The 20350-nt window shown below is 40.8% G+C and overlaps 1 long non-coding RNA gene across 2 annotated transcripts in view; it reads right to left on the bottom strand.

Moving 5' to 3' along the window:
- Positions 1-9766: 9766 nt before the first annotated feature.
- Positions 9767-20350, bottom strand: part of LOC121088406 — a 29079-nt gene continuing 18495 nt past the window's right edge. The window contains exons 1-3 of one of the 2 annotated variants that reach the window (XR_005827944.1): positions 17387-17894; positions 17105-17215; positions 9767-11484 (exon numbers count right to left, since the gene is read on the bottom strand). This is a non-coding gene — a long non-coding RNA (uncharacterized LOC121088406). Of the gene's footprint in view, positions 11485-17104; positions 17216-17386; positions 17895-20350 lie in introns of those variants that run through there. The other variant, XR_005827945.1, reaches the window with a different exon arrangement.

The raw sequence follows: 20350 nt of genomic DNA, 5'->3' as shown, positions 1-20350 counted from the left end.
TGCTCTTGGATCTGTTTCATTTCTGGTTCTTTAGAGTGGAATGAAGTTATCATGGGAAATGATTCAAAAAATGCTGTGAACTTGCAGTCAAGATGTCCTTATTTCCTTGACATCTGAGTCTGAGTGCAACAAATTTTACTAGCAATGCACTGGTTTAGTTCAACCTTACCTGCCCTCAGGAATCTTCCAGTGTTTTACAAATAATACCAGATTAAGTCACACAAGGTTCTTCAGCAGGTCAGCTTTGTGTTACAAATAAAAAGCTGTAACAATGAAAATCAAGGACCAGATTTTTAAAAACAAAACCAGACATTAATTTGGTCCCTCAGTCTCATTTCATGACATTTAAATGCCCCCAAAAGAGAATTCTTTGCAATCTAAAAGGCACAAACTGCATCTGGAAGACCATGGACAGAAATATTAGGTCAATTAAAGACATTTTGAGAATACAAACTATAGATTCTTACACCAAAAACCTGTGGAAGAAAGGGAACAGCACAGCAGCAAGGTGTTGGTTTTGGTTGTAGACCTAGAAATCATTCTCCCACATGCAAAATGCACCAGAAATAGGAATCCTGTAAACCTTAAGGTTACCTTAAGACCAGAGGCATCAGATGTTATGTATAACCATCTGTATATATTTTGATTATACAGCATCTTGTTACTGTAGACTGGAGTGAAAATTTGTTAGTTGTAATCCTCTATTCCTGTCTCACATGCTACACAAAAGAAAGCCTTGCTCACCTAAAAAGCACTACCTTCAGATCTGTAGTTAGGCAAGCTGTGACATCCACGGTGAGAGCAAATGAAAAAACTGATGTTACATTTGACAGCAGAACTGGGTATTTTTTTGCTTCTGTGGTCCAAAAATACCACAAGTATCTGGACGCAGATGGTATTTGAGGTCATTCAACACCTCAAAACAGGGCCTTTTATTAATACCTTTGATGAAAGGTTAGCAATGTTACTTGACTTGTGCTCATAGAGAGGCATAAAGGCAGTTGGTACAAGAGGAAAAATTGCTGTGTGTCTGAAAAACAGAAGAATAGGCAATACTGTGGCTGGTTTTAATCTTCTCTTTTCTTCTTGCTGTTTAAAGAGGATCACTTAATTTAAAACTGCTGCAAGGATACTTACCATGCTGGCCATGTTCGAGGGCTGCGGGACATGCATTGCAGATTCTGAACTCTTTCTTCTGCTGAAAATGCAGACTCACAGCTGCAGTGTAAACATCTTACATGAGTGTGAGTAGTGATTGCATTGTGTGTAGCTTAAAACATCCTGCTCCTCTCCAGGATACAAAATTGGCTGGAAATTTCTAGCTTGGTCTTACATTCAGTATATACATAGCAAATGTTCTGGATGGGAGAGAAGGGTGAACAGAGGGAAAGCACTCTCTGCATTCTACAACAGCCTGTTAGATCTCGTCTCTGAAGTCATTTTAGAATCTTTTGGCTCTGCCTGGGTCAGCATTTTGTCTTGGTAATGAGCTGTGAGTTTTCAGATTCTAGTCATTCTGGCAATCCCATTAAAACAAAAGGGCCAAAAAAACCATAGCATTCTCTTCGCTAGGATTTACAGTAAATGTAAAAACATGTGCCTATATTTAGCAGTGTGCAAACCTGCAGTTAATCAGGTCTGTCCTTAGCAGTAGGTGTCATTACAGCTAATGGGAACTCCACTAGAAACTTTAAAGCACGACTCGGTGGTACCAAGTATTTTCCAGAACTGTATCCTGAAGATGTTTGTATCAGAATGTAAGCAGTAGCTTGGGCTGCTGGAATCATGATGAAAAACAAGCTGTTTTTAAAACCCAGGTCAGCATTGCTTCTTCGTGGGGTCACGTGCTGTTGTGTTGCACACATTAGGTGTTGGGGGGAAAAAGCATAATTGTGAGTATGCATAACACGATAGGTATATACCATCACATACACTTTCATAATCTGTGTCTGCTTAAACACCTTTTTCTTTTAGTGTGACAGCAGTATTGATCGATGAGCAGAAGCTTAATACATCTTGCTGGAGCAAAGCCTGTATGTTTGCTTGTAACAGACCAGATGAAAATTGGTGGGTGTGGGATTTTGTGAGGCCAGGGTTTCAGTCGCTAATTTCCCTTCTGTGCTCTGGAGAAAGTACGTGGTTCTTTGAAACAAGGTACAAAAAAGATATCAGGCAGATCCCTGACATGAAAGCCCCTGTTGCTGAATTTTGGATCTCTGCTGCGTGGATGCATGAAGCATCTTTATACCTCTTCTTCCATGCCCCTGTTCAAAGCTGTTATATTTTCGTTGGTTTTTTTAATGCCAGCAAACCTCCACATTCTCTAAAACCAGATTCCCAGCATGAAAATTTTTATTTAAGCAAAGGTCAGTGGTTTTAGACAATCCTAAATAACAGGCTGTGCTACTAGCCCCACCTGTGACAATCCAGCATTGCATGTGTGTAGGTATCATAAAGTGCCAGCTGCTGGGGCTGTTCCTCCACGGCTGCTTTTAGAGGGCAAAGACCTTGAACGCAGAAGTAGTTCCTGGGCACTCTGCTGAGAGGGAAAATATAAAGGGGGATTTTTTACTGGGAGAGAATCCGAAAATGCAGTAAGATCGTAGCTGGTGTGCCAGTCCGTGCTGGTACAGATTCAACATGACACACTGCGTATTGCTCGACAGGAGGGGCACTTGCAGTTGCAGAGAGGGAGCCTGGTGCTCATGGGGAGGGAAAAAATGCCTGCCTTCCCTTGTGCCTGGAAAGGCTCCCCACGCAGGGCCTGGTCCCAGGACTGTGCTCATACTGGGACACAAATGAGTACAAAGCAAAATGTTAGCAGAAGTCATCTGTGGTAAAACAACGTGGACCATTCAGAGAATCGGAGGTCTGAGTCTATTGCTAATTACCCTGAATGTGACTGCGCACAGCAGTTACCTAGAGATGGTGTAGCTAAAACCTGCTGGGGCTTGCAAGGATTTTTTTTGAATGGACTGAATGGACTTTTCCACCAGACGCAGGCAGGTGGGCAGCAGCAGTCCAGCTGTGAGTCCACCAAGTGCTTTGGCATGGTGGGAGTGCAGGAAGCAGCTCCCCACGGATGCTGCATCACTGCAGACGGAGCAGAGTGACGTCAAAGTGCTACAAGAGTTGGACACCACAAAGTGTTTGCATCTTCAACTCTCCCTCTGTGTGAGATGTGTTTGCTCTGCTGAGCTTCTCCCATGTAGCTCTGTGTTGGTCTGAGTTACTACACTAATTAATACACTTAATGGAAGGGCAAGAGCTGAAGCCCACCTAAACACATATGGGGGCCAGTCAGTAACAGGATGCACCAAACTGTGCCCCACTTGCTGTTAAAGTTTGGAAGGTTTTTGAAGCAAAAAGAAGGGTGCCAACTTTACAAAAATTGACCAGGAAAAAATCTAAACAATTTGCTCTTGAGTTTCAGAGACTTCACAAGGATGTTAGCTCTAGGAAGGCAACAGCCTGTCTGTCTGAACCCAGGAAATCTTGCTGGTGCTGTTGATTTTACACAGGTGCAACTTGGAGGGAAGGATGTAGCTCACACTGATAAAGGCCATTTAAGTACAAGAAAGATCAGCTTATGTCTGTTCATATCCCTTGTCTTGGAGCCCCCAGCCCAGCCAGACCTTTGGTACAGTTGCACTGACATCAAGATGGACATGCCTCTTCTTGGCAGAGAGGGATTTCCCCCAGGACCACCCAGGATGTGCTCCAGAGCCTTCGAGCACAGCCTGTAGCCCAGCCCTGATTAAATACAACTTCGGCTGTATCCCAGAGTGCTTGAACCCAAAGCTGTGTTCAGGTTTGGGCTGTAGTACAACCGGGCTCCTTTATTCTAGGCTTATAGATATACCTGCCTGCAGTGATGCTGATGTGCACAGTCATGTCTGCCTGGGTTGTTCTTGTGCATCTCACCAAGGCAACATCAGAGAAGCAAATCTGGGTTCCTGCTGAAAAGCCTCCAGCACCGTGGGCTTTGCAGAACTGGGAGAGCGGTGAGCAGCTGAGCTGCAGACATCTTTGTTGCTGCAGTGCAGATGGCAGAAGTGGAATCAGTGGGAAAAAGGTAAAACTTAAACTAGTTGTAAAAGCAGCACACCAAACTTGAATGACATGTTAAACATGTGAAAGATGTATTGGGATGGCTCTGATCCATGTGGCTCAAAACCATCCATGAAGGTATCCAGGTATTAAAGCTTCCATTACAAAAGCTATGGGAGATGGGAGCCTTTGAAGATGTCTAGGAGGATCTGGGATGCAGTGACTTGGACGCCGAGATCTCACCAAAAAAGAAATCAGTGCCAGCACTGCTTAACAGAGGAATACAATGAAATCAAAAAACCTAGGCCAAAATATTCACTGATTTTCAAATAGATCTGTGTTCCTAAGTCACTTTGGCACTTTTAATTGTTTCACAATTAACAGTAATGATTACCAGTCGTGCTAAGCATTTGATGGTATAAAGGCTTTTGTCTGGTTGTGGAACACAGTTCATGCCTAGACTCCAACACAAATCAAAACCATATGAGTAACCAGGTTAAGAGACAACCAAGTTGTAACCAAGTTCCCTGATGTGGCTTATGTTTGTATTCCAGCCAGGGCCCGGGGCTCTTACTTGAAATTTTCCCTCTCCAACTTGCATATGCAAATGTAAACAATGATATTTCCATCCTTGAGGAGCCCAAGTGAGACTTTATAATGCAAACAAAGGCATGTGTGTTAAAAAGTTCTCTCAATCAGCTGGAAGTGTGCAGCAGTTTACATATTAGTATATGTTTTTAATTAACACTTGGAAGAGAGCAAGAAACACTTGATACACTTAGAACACAAATAAAAATACCTTTCTTACATGTTTCTCAATGTGAACATCTAAACTGAAAATAAAGTAATTCCTGATAAGGTAAATTGGCATTTAACTTTTGTGGAAAATTGCAGCTTAATTCTTCCCTTACATGACAAGACAGGTCTTTCAAACATCTCGCTTTCGGTGAAGAAAACATCTCGCTGTCTGTGGAATGTTAAGAGTAAAACACAGTTTGCAGCACTCAAAGGTCTGGGAGGTTCCAACCTAATCTTGGTCTTTACAGTCCTTCCTGAGCAGATTATTCCCATGTGGGCACATACACACTCTCCTCTCTGGAGTTAACCTGAATTTGGTACTGCCTCTCTTACATCTGTTAAAAAGCTACCCTGCAAGCTTGACAAATAGTGTTGCAGCAGTGACTATTTGAAAATCAGGTGGGGAATCCCATAGGTCCTATTTTTATTTAAGCTTGGCATGCTGGCTCATTCCAGTGAGCTTCGCTGAGTTTAGGCATACGATATGCATGCTTACAATATAAAAACATTTTTTTCCTCTAAAGTTTCAACAAGTCCAAAACTTTGGTTATATTTTCTTTTACCCCCTCCTTTTTTGCTGTTTACCATGGGTAAAACAAAATGATTGATGGCCCAGGATTTAACGACTGACTTACCTTTTATTTTGCCATCTTATCAAAACTGTGGGCCTGAGTTTGGAAGTTTGAATGGACAACTTAGTTTCCATTTTGTTTTCATTTGTAGTTTGATGGCTTTTCCAAAGCTGAAGTTTTAACTAGCAAAAAAAAACCCTTATAAATACATTTCAGACATCCATCATATTGCAGTAGCTGACAGAAAAAACAAGAAGAGTTCATTCCCAAATTCTAATAAAATTTGAGCAAAAGGAGAATTAGGGAAATTTCCTTCAGAAAGTTTCCACACGTGAAAGAAGATTTTTCACACTAGAGCAAAGAAAAAGAGTTTGTATTATACAGTATATGCTGTATGTCCATAGCTCAAGCTATTCCCAGACTTCTAAGGGAGGATCTACCTCTACAGTAGTTTGGGTAAGAACACGAACACACAGTAAGAAATGGTCATTGCTCACATAAAGCTAGAACAGCTACAAAAGGAAAGGAAAGCTCCCTCGGCTGATGATGGCGTATTCCTGCCTACAGCTGCTTGACCCACGCTCAGCGTCTGCAGCTGAAAGTCAAGACGTGGTTTGACCATACGTGAGTCAAAACACGTGGTGACTTCATTTTTACAGATGATGCCAAGCAGAGGTAAACACCTAAGCCTACACGACGTGAGCAGCGTCTGGGCTTTGCTCCAACCTGCCAGTGCACAAACCTGAGATGTATGTTGTTGCATTCAGCAGGTTATCTCCCTCAAAAGTAGTAAGGTGCGGTTTTTCCTCAAAAATATCTAAAGCATTTTTATCAATGGTAAAGCCTGGACATGCCTAGGAACTTGTTTTTTGTTTTTTGTTTTTTTTCTTTTGTGCTCTGGGTTAATTGCAGACAATGCTTTCAGTTGTCAGAAACACAGAGTATGTGTTAATCATGAGATACCTAAAAGTTCTACCTTAATTTCAGATTTTTATTACCGAACGCTGGCTGAGGGAGGGAAAGGACCGGGAGCCCAGGAGGGGCTGGGGCAGCCTGCGGGGATACTTGCTGGCACAGGGCGCAGGGTTTGGGGTGCAGCTCTGCCTGAGGGGCAGGGGCGAGCCCACTGCTGCATCACGGGAAGGAGGGACTGTGCCCCCCATGGGGGTTAGGAACCACGGAGGCAGAGGGACTCGCCCCAGCCCAGGGGAGGCCAGGGTCCCACAGCTGCTGTGTGGCAGGCAGGGGCCAGGCTGCTGCCACCTTCCCGGCTTCAGCCCCCGCTTCTCCCGGCTGAAGCTCAGCCGCACTGATTTACGACTCCCCCCAAGTGCCTGGGATGGAGTTATAGCCCCTTGTATTACATGGTGCCTTCTCTGTTATTCTTACTGCATGCCACAGATTTATGACGGCTTTTAAGCCAGGCAGCATGTAAAGAAATATGATCTTAACAAAATATAGAAGAGACCAAAGGAGGTCAAAGTGTGGGAGCAGAACACTGTACGGTGATCCAGGATTTCCTTTTATTTACTGCTCGCACCTTTTCAATCTCAAGTGGATTTCGGCCGTCTCAGGCAGCCCTGACCAGTGGCTGGGAGGAGTCTAATCTACCGAGGCGCTTCGCCACCAGCGGATGTCTTTTATTACGACTTAGCACACATAGGAAATCCCAAAATACCATTGGTGAATTAAATGAGTTTTAGACACAGAGTGCCAGAAAGACACATAGCACCAGGGTAGGTAAGAATCTCACATTCATCTGAACAAGTTTTCTATCTCATGCCATCTCTTACTGTGGCAACAACTTATGTTTTTCTAGGTCAGTGATGTCCTGCAGAGCTCCTCAGCCTTCGGTGCTGAGGGAGAATAACTTGTGGTTGTCTTTCATGGATAAGTGGAGCAAAAGCGATGCCAGATTTCTTTGATTTGTTGGTGTGGTGAGGAAAGTAATACTGTAAGTAAATCTGCTTTATAACATTTTTTACATATATTCATCAATTATTGCAACACTGTAGTGCAGAGGAAAAATACAGACACTGCCCTTGCCTTGCAGAGGGATAACATGACACCTTGCAGCACACGCGGGATGAGAGGAGCACAAGGGCAGAGCCACACTCACCTGTGGGACCACAGCCTGCATTAAGCATTCTACATCAAGATGCAAAGCAAAACAGCTGGCAAGAGGCAGGAAAGCTGTAATTACAGCCAACAAATTACTCCTGAGCCAACACCTTCTGCTGAGGCCCTGGTCTTGAAACATAAGCCAGGAACAGGAGCTTTTTCCCTCCTAGGTGAGTGCCATAGTCCCCTCCAGCTACAATATTGGTCCCTTCATTAATAAAACAAGCTCTGGTGTGCTCCCTTTCACTCAGATTTATTATCATTATTTCTCTACCTGAGGAAAGAAATTTGTCTCCCGTCTCATTACAGCTTAGGGCTACAGCAAGGCTCCCATGACATGTCTTTTGGTGGAGGTTTTTTTTTGATGGTTTGTTTGTTTTTTTTAAAGCACCCAACAGTCCAAATAATAGTCCACCTGTGTTTCTAAGCTTCCAGAGCAACATACTCTCCAATTCTCCAGCTGCTTAGTGCTGGTCACACTGAAGCAAGGAAAGTAAAAACGGGCTGCGCCCTATATGCTCCTTGGTAATCTTGCAGGCCACTGGTCCACATCTGAAGCACCTTTTCTTTGGACATTTGGATTCTCTTGAGATGTAAGACAGACATCAGGACCGATGGACCCTGGGGTCCTCTGCAGATGAATTTGTTTACCTGAGTCCAGAGGTGACTCAAGTTTATAAAGTTAGCAGCACCTCTTTATTTTTCAGCACAGGGTATCTTTAAAGACAAATAAACCAGTTATTGGGAAAGATTTGCAGGAGGTTTGTTACACTGCTCGGTTACCCACCACTGCAGCCGTTTCTTCCTCAGGTGTAGTTCCTCAAAGCCTGGGGCTTTACCCTAGAAGGCTGCAGCTGTGGGTCTTCTCCTGAGATACGTGGTTTCCTCCAGAATGGCATCCAAAGAAGGGTGAGTGATGTAGCTTTGCCAGAAGGGGAGCTGCATGCCCTCCCACTGGCCTTGGGATCCTCGTGTTCCCCAGCTGTTTTTCAACTGATTACTGAATATCTCATACTTATGTTCTCACAGCATATGCTGTTTATCATGACATCAAAACCAGTGTCTTTTGGAAACATTAACACTACAGCACATGTTTAAGTGTAACATCTAAATCAATCAGTTCTTATATATTTTGAATAAGCTGTATCACTGATAACATGACATAATGACATGTGGCAAGACCTCATACAATATGAACATGCTACCTCCTTTTTTTTTTTTTTTTTTAATGTTGTTTTGATGACTTACCTCATCAGAAAGGTGAGCAGGGAACAACTGTGTCCTGCCTCATGCAGTAAGAGACCTGAGACCTAGGGAGTGGCAGATTCAAAATGATCAAAAAGAGATGCTGTTTCCCAAGCTGCTGTGGTTAACCAGTGGAGATCTTTTCTGTTGAGTGTACCATGGTGCCCTTTGGCAGCTCACAGAGCAGTAAGAGTGAGAAGCATATGTGGATGACCACAGCAGATGTTAGCACTCCTGACTCACCTAAGGATGGATATCCTTGGAAGAACAGAGTTTAATTTTATGAAGGGACTTTTTTACTTAATTTTAAAAGTTGTGAAAGGCTTTTCTTGTGCTAGGAACACTGGCTTGAAACAGTTTCGGCCAGAAGCTGCCACAATACTAAACTTGCTTTCATTTAGAAGGTTTTCTCTTTAATGTGCTTGCTTTGCAGCAGTGACTTGACTTGAAAAGACCATTGTGGAGATAAACAAATCAAGATAAATTTATTTATCTAAATTTATTATTTAAGATAAATCAAAGCTCCTGTATTTGTGTGGATCCCCCACTTTAGCCAGGGATAGACATCCAACTGAAAGCAGTCTTGAGTTGATAGCAGACTTTGCTAGGGGTAATTAGTTTGCTAGTTAGTAATTTTTGCATTACGTTTCACTACTTTTATCATATAATGAATTTGGCTTATGCAAGAGTCATGAAGATGTTCCTCAGATTCTGTTCCTCCTGTCAGGAGTCTCTTGCCCTTGCACTTGATTTGTGTGCTCAATTATGACCATTCCAGTGGGACATATAACTCTATTTACAATAGAATGAAGGTATAAAGTCATAGCTTAAACTATATTGCACTTCTTGCTGGGCTGTGTTATGCATATTTAAATAAAGAAAGGTCAAAATGCTGCACCATCATAGAAAGGGACACATGGTGTCTTTATCTGTAGGACAGGGATAATACTGTATGCCTATATACCAAGACTTACTGCAAGTTTAAGGGCACAAACCCTGAAGTTTTTATTTAGCATGGCTAGGATATGTTGTAACAGCTGTCAGATGCTGAATGACTCTCAAACAGTAGCTGAGGGAACTGAACCTTTTACACTTGTCACTTCATGCTTAATGGTTACAGGTGAACACAGCCTCTTTTTTCCTGTGCAACCAAAAACTCAAATATAGACCACACTGGTGAAAAAGAAATAACAGAAATTACTGATCGGCTCTAAACTCTGAAAACAGTCATTCTTCTTTTGGTGGCAAATCTAAATCCAGATTCTATATGTGGAAAACCCCCAAAAATCCTAAATATAGCTTTAGTTTTCTACTTCATAGCTACAAGCAGAACATACCCATGAATCAATAACGAGGGCCTGTAAACACTCTTCTGGCTCTATAGCATGCTTAATCTCAACAAGGGGCTGTAGTAAACCACAATTCCCTAGCTGCAATAAATGCCGCAGACTCCAGAGCCAAGCAAAAAGTTTAATTAAAAGCAAATTGCTGATGCAATCTCTCACTCTTGCATCTGAAATATATATAGGCCTCTTCCTGGAGACACTGGATGATTTAGACTTCAATTTCACTTAAGAAGCCTTTCAACTGATAGTATCCAGCAAGTGCCTGTGCACATGCTACATAAAAACTTTCTGTTAACTCAATGCATTGATCTCCCATTGCTTTACATGCCTAGTGTATCAGTTGTTATTTGCCTAATTTAAGAGCCTCGGCAACATTTTCCTGTGCTCTAAATAGCCAGGCATCACTGAACTTTTAGGAGGAACTAAATTTGGCACTTAATGGGTATGACAGCACTAGTGCAAAAGATTATATTTTGGCTTTAAGTAACCTTGGCCACTTCGAGGAGATGTCGCACTGATGCTTTAGCGCCAGACAAGCTCTGCTCATGTTAGCAATGTTTGACAAGCTGTTTTATAAACATTTAGTGAAATGCAGTTTCTTGTTGATTTGTGTCCTAAGTCTACCCTAGCACTACACACTTAATGCTGAGCTCAATCCTTCTCCCCCTCTACCCCCGTGCACTGTGGGTGTTTGCTGGAGATGACACTGTAAGCCCTGTAGTTGATTCACAGGGAAGTCTGGGTTAGATGGTACCTCTGGTGATCATGTGGTCCAAACTGTGATTGAAAGCAGCACCTTAGATGAGGTTATCCAGGGCATTATCAAGCAAAGTCTTAAATATTTCCATCAAGAAATGTCCCACCACTTCTCTGGGAAGCCTACTGCAATGCTTAATAGTTCTCTGGCTGAAGAATTCATTTTTTCTTATATCCAGAAGGCATTTCCCCTAAAGCAACTTGTGCCCATGGCCTACTTTTTGAAAAGAGTATCTTCGTCTTCTCTACAGCTACATTCTTTGGATGTTAAAGACACTAACTAGATCCGTCCTGAACCTTTTCTTCTCTAGGCTGAGGAAAGCCACTTCCTTTAGCCTTTCTTCATATGCCAGCTTTTCTAGTCCTCTAAACTTGGTGGCCCTCCAATGGACCCTCTTCAGTCTTTCAACGTCTTTCAGTGTCTTTCAGTGTCTTCAGCTGGGAGGCCAAAAGTAGACATTAAATTCCAGGTGTAGCCTCACAAGTGCTGGGTGGAGTTACGTATACATTGGCCTGCCTAATTAGCACATTCATGCAGACACTGGCAGTTTGCGTGAGTTTGGACCAACAATATTTTGATGCTGATTTTTCTGAACCTGGAAAAGGAGGAGAATCACGACTGTTATGGGACTTGGGAATAATACAAGGCTTAGTTGGGTTTGCTTTCTCAGAAAATAAAAATACTTTTTCCTCAGAAAATAAAACTATGTAAAGTATATGTGACATTAATGAGTTGTGGCATAAAATATATTAAACCAATACTCAAAAGGCAAGACAGCTTCTGACAAAAAAATGAAATACACAGTTCTAACTAGCTCTCAAAAGTTAGAGGTCATGTATATTGAAGACCAAATCACAATGCCTTATTTCTTGGAGCAAAAATTAATCTGTTCATCTCATTTTATTTATAGTAGTCTTTGTTGATTTACTGTAAAAAAACCACCCATATGGTGTTTTGGCTGTTGTGCACTCCATTGGTGCATTGCTAAATGAGAGTGAACTATGGAATCTTCATAGCCAAAACTTTCCTTGCATTCTTGAGAAAACACAGTAATGTATCTGTTGCCAGTGGGTACCCAGCTAGATCAATAAAGATAAATCTTGCATTCATGTGTTGGAAGATTTCCAGAAGATTATTGAATTAAAGATATCCTAATCAGCTATTGTTAAATCAAAGGAGACAACAGCATTTTGTATTAAGGTGAGTCTTTGAAAACAAACAAAAAAAAACACCACAAAACAAAACCACTAGGATATCTGTTCATTAACTGAAGCTCTGTTTACTGCAGTAGTGATCACACAAATAAAAGCAAACAAAGATACAGTCTACAGTTAAAAGATTTAAAACCAAAGCAAAACAAAAAAGACCTGAATAGCAGTTATTTCATCAAAACATAGGCCTTAAAGCATATTCTGTCTTTTTCATCTTACTTATTTTGACTGTTTCATCTTATTCATGGCAGTTGTCCTACCAGGAGCAGGGTGACATGGAGAGTGAAGCAGAGGGAAATGAGTTCAAATCATATAATAAGAAATTCCAATATTCAAAGCATAGTAATATGCTATAAAATACAAAATTTAATGGAAAATTTTGGGAGAAAATTCTACTGTCTCTTCTTACATTCATTCTGATTGAACGATAGAGTAAATGTACTAAAGTCCTTGTTTATTTTTAAGTTTGCATTATCTAACATAAACTAACTACATATCAGGAGTTCCTGAAGAGCAGAATAACATCTGGATATGTACTTGTTTGTGTTTGTAATTAATATGCCCTGGATTAATGTGGATCTGGTATTTGTAATTAATGCCCTGAAATGTGTCCAGCCTGATGCTAACTCAGATATTTAGTGGCTTAAAGTACTGTAAGCCAAGATAAGGTTGAGAGCCAAAATGATGATACTTGTCCATTTTCTCCTAAGGGAGGAAGGAATCCTGAAAGTGGAAAATCAGAAGCAGGAAAAAGGGGCGATGTAGGGAGTGACTCAACAGGTGACAGAAACGCAACTGAGATTATGTATGTGCGGGAGGAAGGGACGATGTAGGGAGTGACTCAACAGGTGACAAAAACGCAACTGAGATTGCGTATGTGCAACATGATCAGGTTGGAAAAATAATTAATTGAGCTGGGAGGATGGCAAAATGAACCTGTAGTGGAAGAAGTTGGCTTAGTCAGGAAATAGAAATCTGATGCTGGAAGGGAGTCTGAAGCTGAACCTGGTCAATCTGATGTGAGTTTTTCAAAATGAAAATTTTTGCAGCTCAACAGGCCATCATCTAGTGAACAGAGTGTACGTTATCTTAAAACAACTTTATTCGAATTGGTCTTCAAACTGAGAGTGTCTCAAAAAATGTCTGAACTCTCAAGTGTGTGAGATTCTGCAAGCCAAGCGAGAGCCAGAAGATCTCCTGCAATTCAATATTTAGCAGCTGTTGAAGCTTTTAAGTTCCTAATGTGCAAGAGGGAGTCATGGAAAAAAGAGTCAGGGGAAAAGAGACTTGAAGGTGTAAATGTCCACTGAAGATTGAAGTACGTACAGGGGAACGGGCAGAGAGGACTGGGAGAGACACACAGAAGCTGCTGAGAGAGATGTTTCAACACTTTTTAAACTGTCAGTGTGTGTATTAAAGATGGCAAGGATTAAAAATGAAACACTGGATTAATGTTAACACATTAAGTCAAAATAAAATGGATCTGAAGAGAGGCTGGAGAAAGATCAGACTGGGGCTTCAATGGTCACAGCAGGGAGTGGAAGTATTATATCTATAGATGCCATCAGAAATACAAAACTTTGGATTTTTGGACTTTGACTTCCAAACATTGGGAATCTAGGTTAGAGCTTCAGCTGCTAGACTCAGATATCTGAGATTCTGGGAAATGCACGTGAAGCTCCCTGGCAAAAGACGGAAACTGAGACACCTAAAATATTAGGAAATCTTATTTAATAAAATCTGTAAAGAAGCAGTAGAAATTATAAAGAAAAGCATTGGAACTTTAGTTATGGCTTACAAACCCCCAATATAAATCTGTCTTAACATCTTCCTTCCTCCCTTTGTACTTATTTACCCTGTTTTCCATGTACAATAGTGCTCTTATACAAAGCTTCAAAGCTTTTGCAGCAAGTATTACTGACTTAATATAAAACTGCTCTTTGAAAGAAGAGTTGCTTTCCCTTTTGGCACTTCTAAATATTTCTGTTTCAACTTTGTGCTCCTTTCCCCCAAAAATCTGAGATGCAGAACTGCTTCCTTCAGTCCCTGATGGAGACCTATTTGTATTGGCTTTGATGTAAGCAGTAAGCTGCTTGCTTTAATTTTAACTTTTCAGGGGAAGAGTTTATTCACAAATGAATTACACAGCATGAAATCTTAAAAGCTGCAGTTAGATGCTCACGGAAAAAATGCATAATGAGTTTGGTTGGGAAAAATGTTACAGAAGTGATGTTCTTGTCTAAAAAGACAATGTGTTTTCATGAAGAGAGAGTGGGCAAGATGGAAAAGACAGGCTTCAACACCAACAAGTAAGGGGCTGTGGAGTGACATTCAACGTGCCTGTTAGGTGAACTTTATGTGCAGACTGGAATAAGAAGTGCTGCACAGGGAGAACAAAAATTCCTGATTTCTAAATAACACATCCAGAACATAGCCTGCTGAACTGGCCACCTTGATTTTGGGATGTTTAGCAATGCTCTATGTGGTAGCATGATACTGAATAACTTGTAAGCATTACGGTTAATTTTTGTCATACCTTTTAAATCTCTGTGGTCATTTGCATACCGGCAGTGTGCATCATATTTTAGAGTGATAATAAATTGCTATGCTTGAGGCTGCGTAGCTCCTACACTAGTGTGTCTTTGATCCTTCGGAAACCACAAACCTCACCGAAATTGTAGATATCACAGCTCCTTTCATCCATTTTGTTTATTGAGAGCTGAAGTAGTAGATGCTACCATGATGGCTGCAAAACAGCATGGCAGTACTGGGGTAGGTTGTAAGCTGGAGCCTCAAAAATAGACCTCCTGACTCTGAAAGCAGATGTGGGAGCCAGGGCCTTGTTTTGATGGAGTTGAGTGTGTCCAATAGAAAACCAGAAGCAGAAATGCAAGCAGAGAAGTGTTTTGGGGAAAACAGCATTCTGAGTACACTCTTTGTAAATACATGGGATTACACACACACACATATGTGTGTATATATATATATATATATATATATATATATATATATATATATATATAAAATAAGCACAGGTTGTATCTTTATCAGTTATTCTTCCCAGTGGAAATAACATGCAAGATTTTGGAAAGCTGATTAACAGCTGGGGCTAAAGAGAATAAACTCTGACAGTCTAACAAAAATCAAAAAGACTAAAAGAATAAAAGTAAGAGCTGGATGTTTTCTAAAAATATCTAAGGTAATAGCTGGTCGCTTCCCAAGATGAGTTTATGTGTGACATAGAACCTTTGGGGCAGCTACACAGTGCCCGGGCAAATTAGGAAGCCCAGCTGCAATGCTGGCCATTCAGAAAGACAAGGTGGATAGAGAAAGCATCCAGCCAGCTGGCTGCCACTGAACAGAAAATGTCCCAAGTATGGAAGAACAAAAACACTGAACTGCTTTGGCTCATACCAGCAGAGATAAACTGCAGCAGCAAAGAACTTGCAAAGGGAAATTAGAATATTGTCAAGAAATTAAAAGCTGTCAAGATTCCTTGATGTGGAGCCATGGGTCCTTCCAATATTTCACATTTTCTTTTACTTTGGATACAGATGCTAGAATTTATAGACCCAAAAATGAGTGTCATAAGACTGGGTGAAAGCTTATTACTATAAAATAATCGTATTTATTATTACTATTACTATTTATTTATATTTATATATTTATATAATATATATTTATAAAAATAAAATATAATTTTATTATATTACTATAAAATAATAGAACACTATAAAAAGTTTTCTAGGGACACAGCATCAGCCAAGACTGTAGAACTCTTCTGCTCTCTTGGTTTGGGAACAATAAACTAGAATAGGCCTCTGGGGTGAGGATAGGAAGGATGGAAGCAGTTGCTTTACTTCCAGATAACTAGAAAAGGAAAATATTAGCTGTGGAGGAGAATGTCTTATTCAGCACATAGGCAAAAACTTTCCCTGAAGTTACAGTCCCTGCCTCACTATCAGCCAGATCTTCTCCATAAAGGAGAACTCACCAGCAGTCTGAGTACTGCAGGTGTATGAAAAAGTCACCAATTTTATAGTGGGTGATTATTTCAAAATTGTTCCATAAATTCATTGTAATTAAACTCATCAATGCTCTAAATGCCTGGGATGAGTAGGAGTACCGACGCCAGATAAAATCCAAGAAGGATGGAGACATTGCATTCCCATGCTTGCAAAACCCAGCCCCAACCCACTAGTGGCAAGAGAAGCTTCTGTGGCTGGTCACCACATACAAATCTTTTTACTCTTTCTTACAGGGTGTAGAGCAACAGGTATTAGGTTTCATTAGGGGCATTTATGAAGAGAAATCACATTGGGCCTGAATATAACAATGAAAAAATGGGATAACATCTCCATGGGTTTCAAGAAAAATTGAAAGAAAGTACAATTTATGGAATCAGCAATAACATGTCAGCTTTTTCTGGGAGAGCTGCAAAGACATGTAAAATACAGATGCAAACAAGGACAGTGTAATACATTTGCTTGTTAACAAAGCAACACAAGATAAGAAAACGAGAGCTTGATGTGGTGCAAGGAGGGAAATTTGACTGTAAGTGCAGTAAGAATGAATCTCTCAAATTGTGGTGGGTTATTTTTGGCCGGGTGGAAGCTATGCTTGGAGGAGGTTCTCAGAAGTGACTAAGTCAAAGCACTGGGAAATCAGTCTGTTAGAAAAAAATATCTTGATTTCTGATTACAGAAGAGGGTTAGTAATCTATTGCAATGGGCTACAGTGGGGGAGAAAGCCACATATGTGCCCGGAATCAGCCCTCAGAAGAGCACACAGGCTGCAAGGAGGGATGGGTGCCATGCTCCAGGCGAGGCACGAGGGGATGGGTGGCTGTTCACCAGGCTGCACCAGGAGAAACCTGTGGTGTGAGCACCTGGCAGAAGGGCTGCTTAACTCTCGGTCCCATTTAGGATTTTGAGGACTTCAGTGAGACATAGGTGTGATGCCAACCACAGGCTGGACAAGCACATGTGTATGCGCTTTACCCACCTTGCAGATGTTTGGGTCTGACAGTGACAGGAGCATTCAAAACCCTCTGGACCCATGGCCCTCAGCCAATGCTGTCACCTCTGTGTGCCACGTCACCTCTCTTTCTACACCCTGGGAAAAAAAAAAAAAAAAAGAACCATATACACCTGCAGCTGCAAGAGTTTCTCAATGTTACACTGCCAGCTACACACAAGGACCATCCTCACCGACCATAAATTATGCCCCAACTAATACAAGTATTTGTTAATCTAGGGCCCTTTTAAAGCTGTGTTACAGCTTTACCTGTAATTCTCATTAGGCAACACTGGAGCTCGTATCTTCAGTAACATCTAAACCAGTCATTTTTCTGCAACATCTGTGTTCAGCTGGAGGAGGAGGGAGGGAGTCGTGCGGTCTTGCTGACAGAACCATGCAGCTAAAACACGTTTCTGCCTTTTAAAGTTAGACAAATGACAGTCCTCTGCCAGCCCATGACCTCTGGATTGGTGGGTATGGGCTTTGTCATGTGGAGCAGTCAGCTACAAATTAATAGAGAAAAAAATATTTTTTTGTCCTGTGAACCACGTTAGCCACAGAATTACACCATTATTTCTTTCTTCATCTACTTTTCTGGTTCAGTTCCAGTTCAGCTCTGCCTCAGTGTAATCCCAGCTAGGCTGAATAGGAATTTCAGCTGAAGCAAAATCTCTGCTGGTTCAACGCCCCTTTCTTGTTGTGATGCATGTGTTATCTAGGAATCAGAATGCGATTAAGATTGATGAGTAAGAAGATTGGTTTTTTTACTTTTTGTGACTCGTAGTTGTATCTGTTCCAACCTTTAAGGCTTTGTGGCTTTTGGAGCAAGAATGAGGGATGACCACAATATGTGTTCTACATAAGCAAGATATGACATAAGAAAGACACTAAACAACTCCTGCAAGCACCACTTACAAATGTGGGAGACACATATTACCAATATCAGAGGCAAAACAAGAGTAGATGCTATCAGCTTTGGGTGTTTTGAAGCCAAGACGCTCCAATCCATACTGAAACTCTGTGACTCAAACCTCCCTCTATGGAGGTCAGAATTCATTTTGAAATTCCAGGATGAGATAAACCCCAATTTCAACTTACAAAAAATAAATTTAATTTTTCAGCCATCATCCTGTCATGTCAACAAAACTGGGAATGAATTATCAATTACTGGAACATGTAGTGAAGCGTCTTTTTAACTGGAAGAGGCCAACTTGTGTTTGCCCCAGGATCATTACACAACTTTGCAGCACTTGACTATATATGATATGAACACTGAATTTCTAAATAATATAGTTTCAAAGTGCTTGCCTTTCATATGCTGTTTTGCTGCAAGATAAAATGAACTGTAATACTGATTTCCTCTCAGCTGTCTCTCAATTGCCCACATATAGGTATACACATATGTACATATATACATAGTGAAGCATTGTATTGCTCCATAATGAAATGCCTGTTGTAACAACCTATATATGTAAATTTGACAACCAGGTCTACAGCAGAGAATCTCTTCCCCATAGCATTTCTTGACATTTAACTCTACTTGCAAAGCTAGTGAATAAATTCTCACAAAAATACTGTGGTGAAAAGGTAGGTATTATTACTACTGTTATTAATATGCTCTTTCTTATACAGTGAAACAAGGCAGAAAGAATTCAGCTAGTTGACCTGTATTAAAGGTGTTACAGCATAGACAGATCCGACCTAAAATTCTCCATTCTTCCCCTGTCCTCCATCTGTTGGACCTTGAAACCTTTCTGCATATAGTAATGTTTAGCAAAACTATGATTTCCTACTGTCATCTGACTTCTGGGTTGCTTATACTATTAACACAGCAAGCATCTGGGTGGACAGGGAGACAAATAGCCAATGGTGCCACAATATTTTTGGTGTAATCATTAGCTGGAGCATCGCTGTTACGTTGGAAGGACTGCAGAGTATTTTGGACTTAAGTAAGTTACAACCGTGAACTTTGTGTGCCAACTAAAACAGCACAAAAATATATTCCCTCCGTGCCTAGCAGTTGCAAGGCTTTCACAAGAGAAAACACAGTGATCTAACTATAAATAGCAACTTAACTAAAATTAGATAGAACTGGCAGGCTCTCGTCTATGAATGGGAGCACTGTTAATATGCTCATCAGGTACTGGAAGGGCTCCAAACCTGACAAGGCATGCTACGGTGCAAACTTTCTGTGCCTGGAAAAATGAGCAGAAATGGCTGAATGAATAGGGCTAGGGATGTTTTCATAACTGGATAATAATGTCAGAGACTGCCTGACGATGCTGATTAAATTTAAAGAGTACTGCAAGAAGGGATAGTTCTCTGTATTCCTAATTGCATTGCTTTGTTTATGCTAACAGAAAATGCCATTAAATCTAACAAATAAAGAAATCTGGGAAATCATTTAGGGGAAAATTAATGCTGAAATACTCAGTAAAGTTAAACCAAGCTGGGTAACTGTGATTTAAAGTATATAGCTGCTTTTGGATGTTTTCATTCAGAAATGGTTAAGGCATACACCCTTAAATGATGAAGTTACTGAACAGCGAATAAAAGTATGAGCTGCTGGTACACTGAGTACTCGGTACTAATCTACTGCCTGTTTCCCTGCTATGGAAACACAAAAAATGCTATTTGGCTTTCTCCAGTTCAAAACAGACCCTATAGCATAGAAAGGGCCATTATGGGCACCAGTAGAGAAACTTCAACTGCACAGATGATAGGTGCTGACCTTCTTTCTACACGTAGCACCACTGAAATAAAATCACTTCTGCACCTGCTATCAATCAGCCTACACTTCCATATATAGCTTTTTTTCCCCCCTAAAAAAATTAAGTTACCTCATACAAAGGCACATTGAGGGCACGCTGTATTTCCACAAGGGAAGTCAGAGCAAAGTAGCTGATGAATTGTGAATTTACGCTGAGCTTATTGTACAGTGTCTCTCCCGTGTTGATAAGCCATTAGTTCACTTCAGTTTAATTCACTTTGAGTGTGAATTAAGTTAATTATGGCCAGCTGATTCCTAAATGAGTGTCCATGGAGAAATTACATATGCTTGAGTTATATTCACTTTAAATTCACATCTTTTTTTTGTTAATTCACTTTGACATCTTGTGTAGGACAAGCCATTGGGTTATCTTGGGCTCATGCCAAAGCACCTTGAAGATAAGGAAGGAGATTTTGCACTAGAAAAATCTGATTCTCAGAGGCTTCTAGATTAAAAATATT

Source organism: Falco naumanni, chromosome 5 (genome assembly GCF_017639655.2).
Source record: "Falco naumanni isolate bFalNau1 chromosome 5, bFalNau1.pat, whole genome shotgun sequence".
NCBI lineage: Eukaryota > Metazoa > Chordata > Aves > Falconiformes > Falconidae > Falco > Falco naumanni.
This window is presented reverse-complemented; position numbering and strand designations above follow the sequence as displayed.